Here is a 12,752-nt window from a genome sequence, read left to right as displayed (position 1 = left end):
TTTATTTATTCCCTTTTGTTGCCCTTGTTGTTTTATTGTTGTAGTTATTATTGTTGTTGTCGTTGTTGGATAGGACGGAGAGAAATGGAGAGAGGAGGGGAAGACAGAGAGGAGGAGAGAAAGATAGACACCTGTAGACCTGCTTCACCGCCTGTGAAGCAACTTCCCTGCAGGTGGAGAGCCGGGATTCGAACCGGGATCCTTATGCCGGTTCTTGTGCTTTGCGCCACCTGCGCTTAACCCACTGCGCTACAGCCCGACTCCTGGTTATTAAACTCTTATCTGATGTATGGCATGTAAAGATCTTCTCCCATTCTGTGAGGGGTCTCTTGATTTGGGTAGTGGTTTCTTTTGCTGTGAAGAAGCTTTTTAATTTGATGTAGTCACATAGGTTTATACTTGCCTTAGTCTTCTTTGTAATTTGATTCGTTTCATTGAAAATGTCTTTAAAATTTATGCGGAAAAGAGTTCTGCCAATATTTTCCTCTAAGTATTTGATAGTTTGTGGTCTAACATCCAAATCCTTGATCCACTTGGAATTTACTTTTGTATTTGGTGAGATACAGTGATTCAGTATCATTCTTTTGCATGTTTCAACCCATTGTTTCCAACACCATTTCTTGAAGAGACTCTGCTTTCCCCATTTAATAGTCTGGGCCCCTTTGTCAAAAATTAGATGTCCATAGGTGTGGGGCCTCACTTCTGGGCTCTCAATTCTATTCCACTGCTCAGTGTGTCTATTCATGTTCCAGTACCAAGCAGTTTTGATGACAATGGCCCTATAATACAGTTTGAGATCTGGGAGTGTGATGCCTCCAGTTCTGTTCTTTTTTCTCAAGATTGTTTTGGCAATTCTAGGTCTTTTCTGATTCCAGATAAACATTTGTAGCATTTGTTCTATTCTCCTAAAAAATGTGCTTGGGATCTTGATGGGATAGCATTAAATTTGTAGATGGCTCTGGGTAATATATTCATTTTGATGATGTTAATTCTTCCAACTCATGAACATGGAGTATCTTTCCACTTCTTTGTGTCTTTTTCAATTTCTTTGAGTAGTGACTCATAATTTTCAGTATACAAGTCTTTCACTTCTTTGGTTAGATTTACTCCTAGATATTTTATTGTTTTTGTTGCTATAGTAAAAGGAATTGATTTCTGGATTTCAATTTCTTCTAACTTAGTGTTTGCATAGAGGAATGCCACTGACTTTTGAATGTTAATTTTATAGCCTGACACATTACTGTATTGCCTGATGATATCCAAAAGCTTCTTGCTGGAGTCCTTAGGTTTTTCCATGTATACTATCATGTCATCTGCAAATAAGGAGAGTTTGACTTCTCTTCCAATCGGTATGCCTTTAATTCCTTGCTCCTGCCTGATTGCTATGGCAAGAACTTCCAACACTATGTTGAATAGTAATGGTGATAGTGGGCAGCCCTGTCTAGTACCTGATCTGAGGGGAAATGCTTCCAGTTTTTCACCATTGAGTATGATGTTGGCTGTAGGTTTGCTATATATATAGACTCCACTATCTTCAGGAATTTTCCATCTATTCCCATTTTTTGTAGTGTTTTGAATATAAAGGGATGTTGTATTTTGTCAAAGGCTTTCTCTGCATCTATTGATATGACCATGTGGTTTTTGGTCTTGCTTTTGTTGATGTGGTGGATCACATTGATTGATTTACGTATATTAAACCAACCTTGCATGCCTGGGATAAACCCCACTTGGTCATGATGAACAATCTTTTTGATATACTGCTGTATCCGGTTGGCTAGAATTTTGTTTAATATTTTCGCATCTATGTTCATCAGAGATATTGGTCTGTAGTTTTCTTTTTTGGTTGTGTCCCTGTCTGCTTTTGGTATCAGGCTGATGTTGGCTTCATAGAAGCTGGCAGGGAGTATTCCAGTGTCTTCAATCTTCTGGAAGACTTTTAAAAGTAGAGGTATTAGTTCTTCTTTGAAGGTTTTGTAGAATTCATTTGTAAAACCATCTGGTCCAGGACTTTTATTTTTGGGGAGATTTTTGATAACTGTTTTAATTTCATTAGCTGTGAATGGCCTGTTCATGTTATCCACTTCCTCTTTACTTAGTTTTGGAAGTTGGTAGGTATCTAGGAAATCATTCATTTCTTCCAGGTTCTCTAGCTTGGTGGCATATAGTTGTTCATAGAAGCCTCGCATGATATGTTGAATTTCTGCAGTGTCTGTTGTGATATTTCCTCTTTATTTACTACCTGATTTATTTGGGTCTTCTCCCTTTTTTGTTTTGTGAGTCTGGCTAAAGGTTTGTCGATTTTGTTTACTCTTTCGAAGAACCAACATTTACTTTCATTGATCTTTTGTATGGTTTTCCTATTCTCAATGTTATTTATTTCTGCCCTAACTTTAGTGATTTCTGTTCTTCTGGTTGCTTTAGGATTCCTTTGTTGTTCTTCTTCTAGGTCTTTAAGATGTGCAATCAGGCTGTTTATTTGTGCTTTTTCTTGTTTCCTAATGTGTGCTTGTATAGCTATGAACTTCCCTCTTAGGACTGCTTTAGCTGTGTCCCAAATATTTTGATAGCTTGTGTCTTCATTTTCATTGAAGTCTTAAAACATTTTGATTTCTTCCTTGATTTCCTCTTTGACCCAGAAGTTGTTAAGAAGTGTACTGTTGAGCTTCCACATTTTGGGACTGTTACTAATCTTTTGTTGATTGTTAAGTGTTAGTTTAATTCCACTGTGGTCTGAGAAGATGCTTGGGATGATTTCAATGCTCTTGAATTGGCTGATGCTGTCTTTGTGGTCTAACATATGGTCTATCCTTGAGAATGACCCATGTGGATTTGAGTAAAATGTGTATTCCAGTTTCCTGGGATGAATGAATCTGAAAATGTCCAGTATTTCTAGTTTATTTATCTCTTCATTTAGCTTCCTTATGTCTTTATTGATTTTCTGCCAGGATGATCTGTCAAGTTGAGAGAGTGGAGTGTTGAAGTCCCCTACTATGATTGTGTTACTGTTAATATATTGCTGTAGCTCTTTCAGTAGAAGTTTGATGTATTTAGATGGCTTCTCATTGGGTGCATAGATGTTAATATTTGTTAAGTCCTTTTGATTGACTGATCTTCTGAGCTTTAAGTCGTGTCCATTCCTATCTTTTTTAATCTTATCTATTTTAAAGTCTATCATGTTAGATATGAGAATAGCTGTTCCTGCTTTTTTTTTTTTTTGTGGGCCATTGGCTTGTATGATAGTTTTCCATCCTTTCACTTTAAGTCTGTCTTTGTCTTGTTGAGTTAGGTGGGTTTCCTGTAGACAACATATTGTTGGGTTGTGTTTTCTGATCCATCTTCCTACTCTGTGTCTTTTAATAGGTGAATTCAGGCCATTGACATTTATTGATATCAAAGATTGAAGATATTTTAATGCCATTCTTGTAGAGTTCTAGAGTGTTTTGATATATGTCCTATTTGTGGTGGTCTGGTTGTTTATAGGAGACCTTTCAGAACTTCTTTCAGGGCAGGCTTGGTGATGGTTGCTTCCTTCAACTGTTGCTTGTCTGAGAAGGTTCTGATGCCTCCATCTAGTCTGAATGACAGTCTAGCAGGATATAGTATTCTTGGCTGAAAGCCTTTCTCATTGAGCACTCGATAGATATCTTGCCATTCTCTTCTGGCCTGTAGTGTTTGTATGGAGAAGTCTGCTGCTAATCTCATGGGTTTTCCTTTGTAGGTGACTCTGTTTTTCTCCTGTAGCCTTCAGGATCCTTTCTTTATCCTTATTCCTTTCCATTCTAAGTATGATATGTCTTGGTGTCTTTAGGTCTGGGTTAATTCTGTTTAGGACCCTCTGGGCTTCTTGAATCTTTATGTCTTTGATGTTGTCTAGACTAGGGAAGTTTTCAGCTATTATGGCCTGGAAAATGCTTTCTTCCTCTCCTTCTCTTCCTCTGGTATGCCAATAATGCGTACATCGTTTCTTTTAAAATCATCCCATAGGACTCTGTTGTTGTTTTCAGCATCTCTTAATCTCTTTTTGAGACCTCTTACTTCTTTTTTAGTTATCTCTAATTCATCCTCAATCTTGCCAATTCTGTCTTCAGCCTCATTTATTCTAGTCTCTCTGCCCTCTACTGTTTTCTGGAGTTCATCTATTTTGTTGCCCTGCTCTGATACTGTTTTAACTTGTTCAACTAGTTGCATTCTTAGCTCAGCGATTTCAGCTTTCAGCTCTCTAATGACCATGAGATAATTAGTATTTTCTTCCATATTCTCATTTGTTGTTCCTGTATTTCTGATTACAATTTTTTCAAATTCTTTACTCACTCCTGTTATTATTTCCTTAGCTAATGTTTGGATGTTGAACTCGTTATTTTGTGCTTCACCCTCTGGAGGACTCTTAGCTGGACTCTTGTCCTGGTTCGATTCTCCAATTTTTTTTTGTTGTTTTAACCATTTTATATATTATGTTATGAGTTCCCTTTATCAGTACTTTTCAAATTATTGATCACTATTGCCTGGATTGACTTGTGTCTAAGTAAGTTAATTAAAGGGTTTACAGTGGTGGAAATTAACAGTTGTTTCAATCCCTGAGTTGGAGCTCAGTGGTTTAAAAGCCTCTTTCTTTTTTTCTTCCCTGTAGGCTATGGGAGCCTGAGGGCTTTTAAACTATCAATAGGCTTCAGCTTAATCACTGACTCCTGACCAAGAGATAAAGCAGGGTGTGGCAGAGATAATCCAGTGGTTATGCAAAGAGACTTTCACAGCCCCTCAGCTATGCCACCGAGGTATAGGTCTTCTCCTGAGTTTCCTGGTTAGATCTCTGTCCCCTGGTGTCCCTCCCTGTTGCTGCTCCAGATTCTGAGGGTAGTAGCAATGGAGACTCAGAGTTGCACTTGGTGAGTCTCTGGGGAGTCCTTTCCTCCCTTAAGCTGTCCCCTTGTTGGTGGAGCAGACTGGAGGTGGTGTCTCAACTGATAAACTGCTGAACTGTTAGCAGTCACTTAATCTCTCCTTAGGCTCCTCTCTCCTCTCTGTCGTCAGCCACCGGTGATTTACTGTGTTCCTGTGGTCATTCTAGTCCTGTCTTATTTCGGTCCAGGTGGTCTCCTTTGCTATTCCTAGTTGATCCGGGAGAGAAGAGGAGAGGAGAGGAGATAAAGCGATCTGCTGCTCGTAGCTCCGCCTCTGGAAGTCCATCTTTAAAAAAAAAAAAAAAAAAAGACAGAGAGATAGGAAGGAGAGAGAAAGAGTAGAATAGAGGGAGGGGAGCAAAAAAAAAAAAAAACAATAACACCAAAACACTGGAGCTTCCCTGTGTGGTGGGGACCAGGCTCAAACTTGGGTCATGCACAAGGCAAAGCAACGCACTGTCCACATGGCATATTTTGCCCAACCTAGATTTGACTTTCAGATAAGCAGCAAACACTGTGGTTACTCCATCCCAGATATACCCACTGTGGCTGAAGTTTCTTGTGGTTGACTTGTGAGTTTAGTCTCCCTGCCCATTGGGCACTCACTCCCAGGCACTGCACTTCACAAGTAGCACTATGAGAGCTCTGAGGGGGTCAGGACAGAAGGAAACCAACTCCTCAGGGCTCAGAGCAGCCTAGGTACTAGCACAGCCTGCTCCCCAAGTTGGATGCTGTGTTCAAGCCTGGATGCCAGTCTATAAAATAGCACAGGGGTGTGGGCAGGAGCCACTCAAGCGCTGTCCCAGGCCTGGTGGCCAAGACCAGCATTAAGAAGACACCCCTGGGGGTTGGGTGGTGTGAAGACCTGAGTTCAAGTCCCTGGTCCCTACCTAGGGTGGGGGACAGGGGAGATGTATGAGTGGTGGAGCAGTGCTGCACATGTCTCTCCTCTCTGTCTCTTCCTATTTCTCTGTCTCGCCCTTAGTCAAAAAAAAGTGGAGGGAGTGACCACCAGGTATAGTGGAGTCATGCAAGCACTGAGCCCCAGTGATAACCCTGGCAGGAAAAAGCTTTGGGAGTCAGAGACATGGCTTACTGGGCAGGTGTCTGATCATTTGCAAGCAGCCCAGGTTTGAGCACTGGCACCACATGCAAGATGACATGGCAACAGGGGAATTCATGGTGCTGGAGTGTCTCTCCCTCTTTTTATATCTTTTTGAATGAAAAAGTGACCTGGGAGTCCATGAGTGGGGAAATCACACATGTATGAGGCCCTGCTGCTATCAAAAAAAAAAAAAAAAAGACACAACTAGGTAACAATAAGGGCAACAGGGAGTTGGGCAGTAGCGCAAAGGGGTAAACATACGTGGCGCAAAGCGCAAGGATGAGTGTAAGGATCCCGGTTCAAGCCCCCGGCTCCCCACCTGCAGGGGAGTCGCTTCACAAGTGGTGAAACAGGTCTGCAGGTGTCTCTTTCTCTCCCCCTCTGTCTTCTCCTCCTCTCTCCATTTCTCTCTGTCCTATCCAACAACAATGACATCAATAATAATGACTACAACAATAAAACAACAAGGGCAACAAAAGGGTATAAATAAATAAACATTTAAAAAAAAAACCAATAAGGGCAACAAAATGGGTAAAAAATGGCCAGGCACCAAGCTCTAGGAATAACCCTGGAGGAAAAAAAAAAAAGTAATACACCTCTGCAAATGGTGTGTATATTAAAACTTGTTTCATCACTCATGAAGCTTCTCTCCTGCGGTGGGAATGGGGATCTTGAACTTGGGTGCTTGAGCATGGTAGCAGGCACTCTACCAGGTGCATCTTCTCTTACCAAATGAAAATGGCTGAAAGGCACAAGAGAAGTCCCTTCTGACAGACTGAGCATCAAAATGCTTCTATCTAGGGAAAAAGGGTGGCGTTTGGGTGTGGGGGAGAGTGCCTTCCCTGCATGAATCTGTATTGCCTATGACTGCCTCCTGGGGACACTCCCGCCAAGGCCAAAGTCCCCAGACAGATAAAGCCCCAAATGCTGAGTCACTGATCCTCATGCGAGGAGAGGATGCTGGAGTGGGAAGCACACTTGAACTGCTTTCTGCTCTGGGTCCAGAGGTCTGCAGGAACTCTGTTCACCGATTTCTTATCGCCATGGCTACCTCAGCTGTCTGATCAGAGTCCTCCCCTGCTTAGAAGACACCTGTTCCTTGGTGTTATCTTCTGCATTCTCAACACGTGAGCATGCTATCTTTTCAAGGAAACCAAGCCTGCATTTGAGCCTGTGTGGGACTTGGTAACGAACACTTAGGTTTTCTCCTTTCATCTTCAGATGAGCCTTCAAATGTGGTTTCCCTCTTGGGACAGCTGTACCTGCCCCTGCTTCCAGGCTTGACTGGCCAGACCTCCAGTTAAGGAACAGACAAGATACTTCCTGGAGTCTGCAGTTTAGGAAAGGTCAAGGTGAACCAATGGCTTCTTCTGTTTCCTCCCCGTCCCCCCATCCCCAGTCAGAGCCTTCCCCATTCCTGATTTCACAATCCAGGCAGGATTTTGATTTTGTTTTGTCTTGTTTCTTTGATTTTTATAATGTTTTGTTTACTTGATTTATTATTTTTTACTTATACACATTTTACCAGAGCACTGCTCAGCTGTGCTTTGTAATGGTGCAGAGGATTGAAACCTGGGACCTCTGGTGCCTCAGGCATGAAAGTCTTTTGCAGGACTGGGGATACAGCTCACTGGTTATACATGCAAAGAGTCTGGGGCCGGGTAGTGGTGCACCTGGTTGAGTGCATATACTACAGTGTGCAAGGACCCAGGTTCAAGCCCCCAGTCCCCACCTACAGGGGGAAAGCTTCACGAGTGGTGAAGCAGGGCTGCAGGTGTCTTTCTCTCCCCGTCTTCCCCTCCTCTCTCCATTTCTCTCTGTCCTATCCAACAATGACAATAACAATAATAACTACAACAATAAAACAACAAGAGAAAAAGGGAATAAATATTAAAAAAAAAAAAAAGGAAAAGGGGCCAGGTGGTAGTGCAGTAGGTTAAACACACATGGTGTGAAGTGCAAGGACTAGCATAAGGCTCCCAGTTCAAGCCCTTGACTCCCCACCTGCGGGGGTGGGGGTCACTTCACAAGCAGTGAAGCAGGTCTACAGGTGTCTATCTTTCTCTCCTCCTGTCTTCCCCTCCTCTCTTGATTTCTCTGTCCTATCCAACAATGACAGCAATAACAACAATAAGAACAAGAACAATAAACAAGGGCGGGGGGGGGAGTCAGGCAATAGCTCAGTGGGTTAAGCACATGTGGCGTAAAGCACAAGGACCAGCGTAAGGATCCTGGTTCGAGCCCCCAGCTCCCCACCTGCAGAGGAGTCGCTTCACAGGCAGTGAAGGTCTGCAGGTGTCTGTCTGTCTTTCTCCCTCTGTCTTCCCCTCCTCTCTCCATTTCTCTCTGTCCTATCCAACAATGATGACAACAATAACTACAACAATAAAACAACAAGGGCAACAAAAAGGGAATAAATAAAAATAAATAAACAAGGGCAATAAAAGGGGGGAAAAATGGCCTCCAGGAGCAGTGGATTGGTAGTGCAGGCACTGAGAGCCAGCAATAACCGTGGAGGCAAAAAAAAAAGAAGAAGGAAGGAATAGTAGCCGGAGAGCAGCACAGTGGATTAAGCACACATGGCGTGAAGCACAGGGACCGGTACAAGGATCCCAGTTCAAGGCCCTGGGCCCCACCTGCAGGGGGTTGCTTCGCAAGTGGTGAAGCAGGTCTGCAGGTGTCTTTCTCTCCCCCTCTGTCTTCCCCTCCTCTCTTGATTTCTCTCTGTCCTATCCAACAACAATGGCAGCAATAACAACAACGATAAACAACAAGGGCAACAAAAGGGAAAAAACAGCCTCCAGGAGCAGCAGAGTCCTACTGCAGACACGGAGCCCCAGCAATAATCACACAGAGCCCCAGCAATAATCTGGAGGCAAAAAAAATAAATAAAAAGATAAATACTTTAAAAAAAAAAGGGAGAGAAAGAAGAAAAAGAAAAAAAAAGTCATTTGTAGAACCATTTTGCTATCTCCTCCACCTCCAGGCAGGATTTTTTTAATCAGCAAGAGACTGGAAGAGAAGGAGAGAGACCATAGCACCTCCCTACTTGGTGCTGGGATCAGACCTGGCAGTGTGCACAACCTCCCTGTGAGCTTTATCTCTGTTCCAAAGCTCCTCACACATCTCAAGGCTGTGCCCTGTGCTTCCCCCCAGGGACACAGCAGACAGTCCAAAACACAGAGGTGTCTGTGGAAGCCTCATGTGCTCACACCAGCCAGGGGGAGGGAACATTCCCTACCTTCCCTGCCGTGAGCCCTGTGTGTGCGTCAGCTGGCCTGAAAATGGGTCAGATAAGCCCAGAAGAGCTGTTGACAGCAAGAACGCCTGGCTTATCTCCCTGGCGAGGTGCCACATGCACATCCACATCCCAGAGCCTTTCCGGGATCTCCTCTGGGCACCTTTGTTAGGGGCAGAGGTCTAGGCATCAGATCTAGAGCCTGCTTTTCTGCTTGTACAAACATAATGGTCCTGGTCCAGGGCTGCACAGAGAGGAGGCTTCTGAGGCCTTGTACACCTGCAGCTGGAAGCTCAGACACTCAGCCCTGCCCTGCACTGTGCTACAGATACCACCAAGTGCTAGGAGCCATCCTCACTCAGCATATGGCCCAACTCCTGAGGTTCCTGCCTCCCAGGCTGGGAAGAGCCCCAAGGACACCTCTACTAAACTGGCTAGTCTGCAGCTCCAAAGCAGGCCCTCAATGACATCCAACCCTGCCCAACCTCATCCACTGTGATCTCCTCTCAGAGCCTCTAGACTCCAGCTAGGAACTGGGAATAAGTCACCTTCTTGGGCAGGAGACAGCATAATGGTTATGTAAAAGGCTCTCATCCCACCTGCAGGGGAGTCGCTTCACAAGCGTTGAAGCAGGTCTGCAGATGTCTATCTTTCTCTCTTCCTGTCTTCCCCTCCTCTCTCCATTTCTCTCTGTCCTATCCAACAACGATGACAGCAATAACAACAAGGGCAACAAAAGGGAAAAATAAAATGATCAGAATTAAAATGTACTTTAAAAGGAAATAAAGGGTGGGGGTAGATAGCATAATGGCTATGCAAAGAGGTCTCACACCAGAGGCTCCAAAGTCCCAGGTTCAGTCCCCCACACCACCATAAACCAGAGCTGAGCAGTGCTCTGGTAAAAAATAAATAAACAGGGAGTTGGGCGGTAGCGCAGCGGGTTAAGCACACATAGTGCAAAGATCAGCATAAGGATCCCGGTTTGAGCCTCTGACTCCCCACCTGCAGGGGAGTTGCTTCACAGGCGGTGAAGCAGGTCTGCAGGTGTCTGTCTTTCTCTACCCCTCTGTCTTCCCCTCCTCTCTCCATTTCTCTCTGTCCTATCCAACAATGACAACAATAACTATAACAATAAAACAGTAAGGGCAACAAAAGGGAATGAATATTAATAATAATAATAAATAGGGTGCCGGCAGTAGCACAGCGGGTTAAGTGCACATGGCATGAAGCACAGGGACCATACGAGGATCCCAGTTCAGGTCCCCAGCGCCCCACCTGCGGGGGGAGGGGGGTTGCTTCACAATTGGTGAAGCAGGTCTGCAGATATCTGTCTTTCTCTCCCCGTCTTCCCATCCTCTCTCAATTTCTGTCTGTCCTATCCAACAATGACAGCAATTAACAGTAATAATGGTACAACAACAACGATAAACAAGGGCAACAAAAGGGGGAAAAAGCTTCCAGGAGCAGTGGATTTGTAGTGCAGGCACCGAACCCCAGCAACAACCCTGGAGACAAAAAGAATAAATAAATAAAATAACAATAATAACAATAACAAAGGAGTCAATCACCCTCTCCAGGGACTGTTGCAAAGACACGGGGTAGATGCTCCACACGGGTCTCTGCACACAACTGTGTAGTGCTTGACCTCCACCAGGCCCAGCCCTCACCAGGATATCCCTGAGCAAAGCAGCCTTCAAGAAGGGACAGCAGTGCCAGGCAGTGGCACAGCTGATATAATGTACAAGTCATCATGCATCAGGACCTGAGTTCAAGCTTCCTGTCCCCACCTGCAGGCGGGAAGCTTCACTAGCAATGAACAGGCTGCAAATGCTTCTCACTCTCCTCTTCCCCTTTCTCTTGTCCTACTTGTCTCTATCACAATTAAATATTTATATATGTATATATATATGTTATCTCATAATTTTGTAATAAATCAATAAAACAGAACAATTTTTTTTAAAAAAAAGAGCCAAGGGTAGGTGGTGGTGCACCTGGTTAAGTGCACATAATACTAAATGCAAGGACCCAGGCAAGGATGTGGGTTTGAGCCCCCACTCCCACATACTGGAGGAAGCTTACAAGCAGTGCAGGTTTGCAGGTGTCTACCTTTCTCTCTCCCTATCTCCTTCTTCTCTCTCAATTTCTGTGTCCTATCCAATAAAATGGAAAAACCCACCTGCCAGGAACAGTGGATTCATAGTGCCAGCACTGAGCCCCAGTGATAACATGGAGGAAAAAAGGAAGAAAGAAAAAATAGCCATCAGGGATGATGGATTAATCACAGACATCAAGCCCATGACAACACTGGTGGCAAGTTATGGGATATATATATATATATACACACTCTATGGGCAGTCCACCTGGTAGAACGCACATGTACTATGCACAAGGACCCATATTCAAGCCTGCAGTCCCCACCTGCATGGCGGGAAGGCTCCACAAGTGGTAAAACAGTGGTGTGGGTGTCTCTCTCTCTCCATCTCCCCCTCCCCTCAATTTGTCTTAATCCAATAAATTCAAAATATGCTCCAGGGCCGGGTGGTGGCACACCTGGTTGAGTTCATGTATTACAATGCACAAAGACCCGGGTTCAAACCCCAAGCCCCCACCTGCAGGGGAAAGCTTTGCGAGTGGTGAAGCAGGGCTGCAGGTGTCTCTCTCTCTCACTCCCTTCCTTCTTGATTTCTGGCTGTCTCTATCCAATAAAGATAATGATAAATTTTTTAAATTTTTAAAAAATTGTTTAAAATATATATATATGCTCCATGAAACACTACTCAGCAACTTTTTAAGAAATGGTGTTGTCAAATGGATAGACTCAGAGGTGATTATGCTTTGTGAGAAAAAGATGAAAAACAACTATTGAATGGTTTCACTTTTAACTATGAAATTTAAAAGACATGTGTACATGGTGGTCTAGGAGGTGGCACAGTGATAAAGCTTTAGACTCTCAAGTATAAGGTCCCGAGTTTGATCCCCGGCAGCACATGTGCCAGAATGATGTCTGGTTCTTCCTCTCTCCTCCTATCTTTCTCACAAATAAACAAAATCTTAAAAAAAAAAAAAAAATACACATGAACTTGCAGGGGGGAAAAGTAAACTATAAAATTGTGATAAATATGATGGGTATCTTTGGGAAGGTGGGGACACAGAACTCTGCCAGTTGGTATGTTGTAGAACTATATAAGCTGTAATTTTATAACCTACTAATAATCACAAGAAAGGCAATAAATATAAACTAGGTAGACAAAGTTAAAAAAAAAAAAAAAACAGGACGATGAGGGCACTGCTTTGCCATGTGCATGACCCAGGCCTCCACTGCACTGAAGGAAGCTTCAGTGCTATGGTATCTTTCACGATCTCTATGGGAGGATAGGGGACAGGAGGGGGGATGACATCATTATAGGTTATTATTCAAAGTGCACAACTCCCTTTCTATCCAGGCTGGTTCTGGGATGCAAGCCGAGATGACAGGGTCAGAGAGGGAACCATGTCAATGCAAGACTGTTTT

This window comes from Erinaceus europaeus, chromosome 14 (genome assembly GCF_950295315.1).
Source record: "Erinaceus europaeus chromosome 14, mEriEur2.1, whole genome shotgun sequence".
NCBI lineage: Eukaryota > Metazoa > Chordata > Mammalia > Eulipotyphla > Erinaceidae > Erinaceus > Erinaceus europaeus.
Note: the sequence above shows the minus strand (reverse complement) of the source record.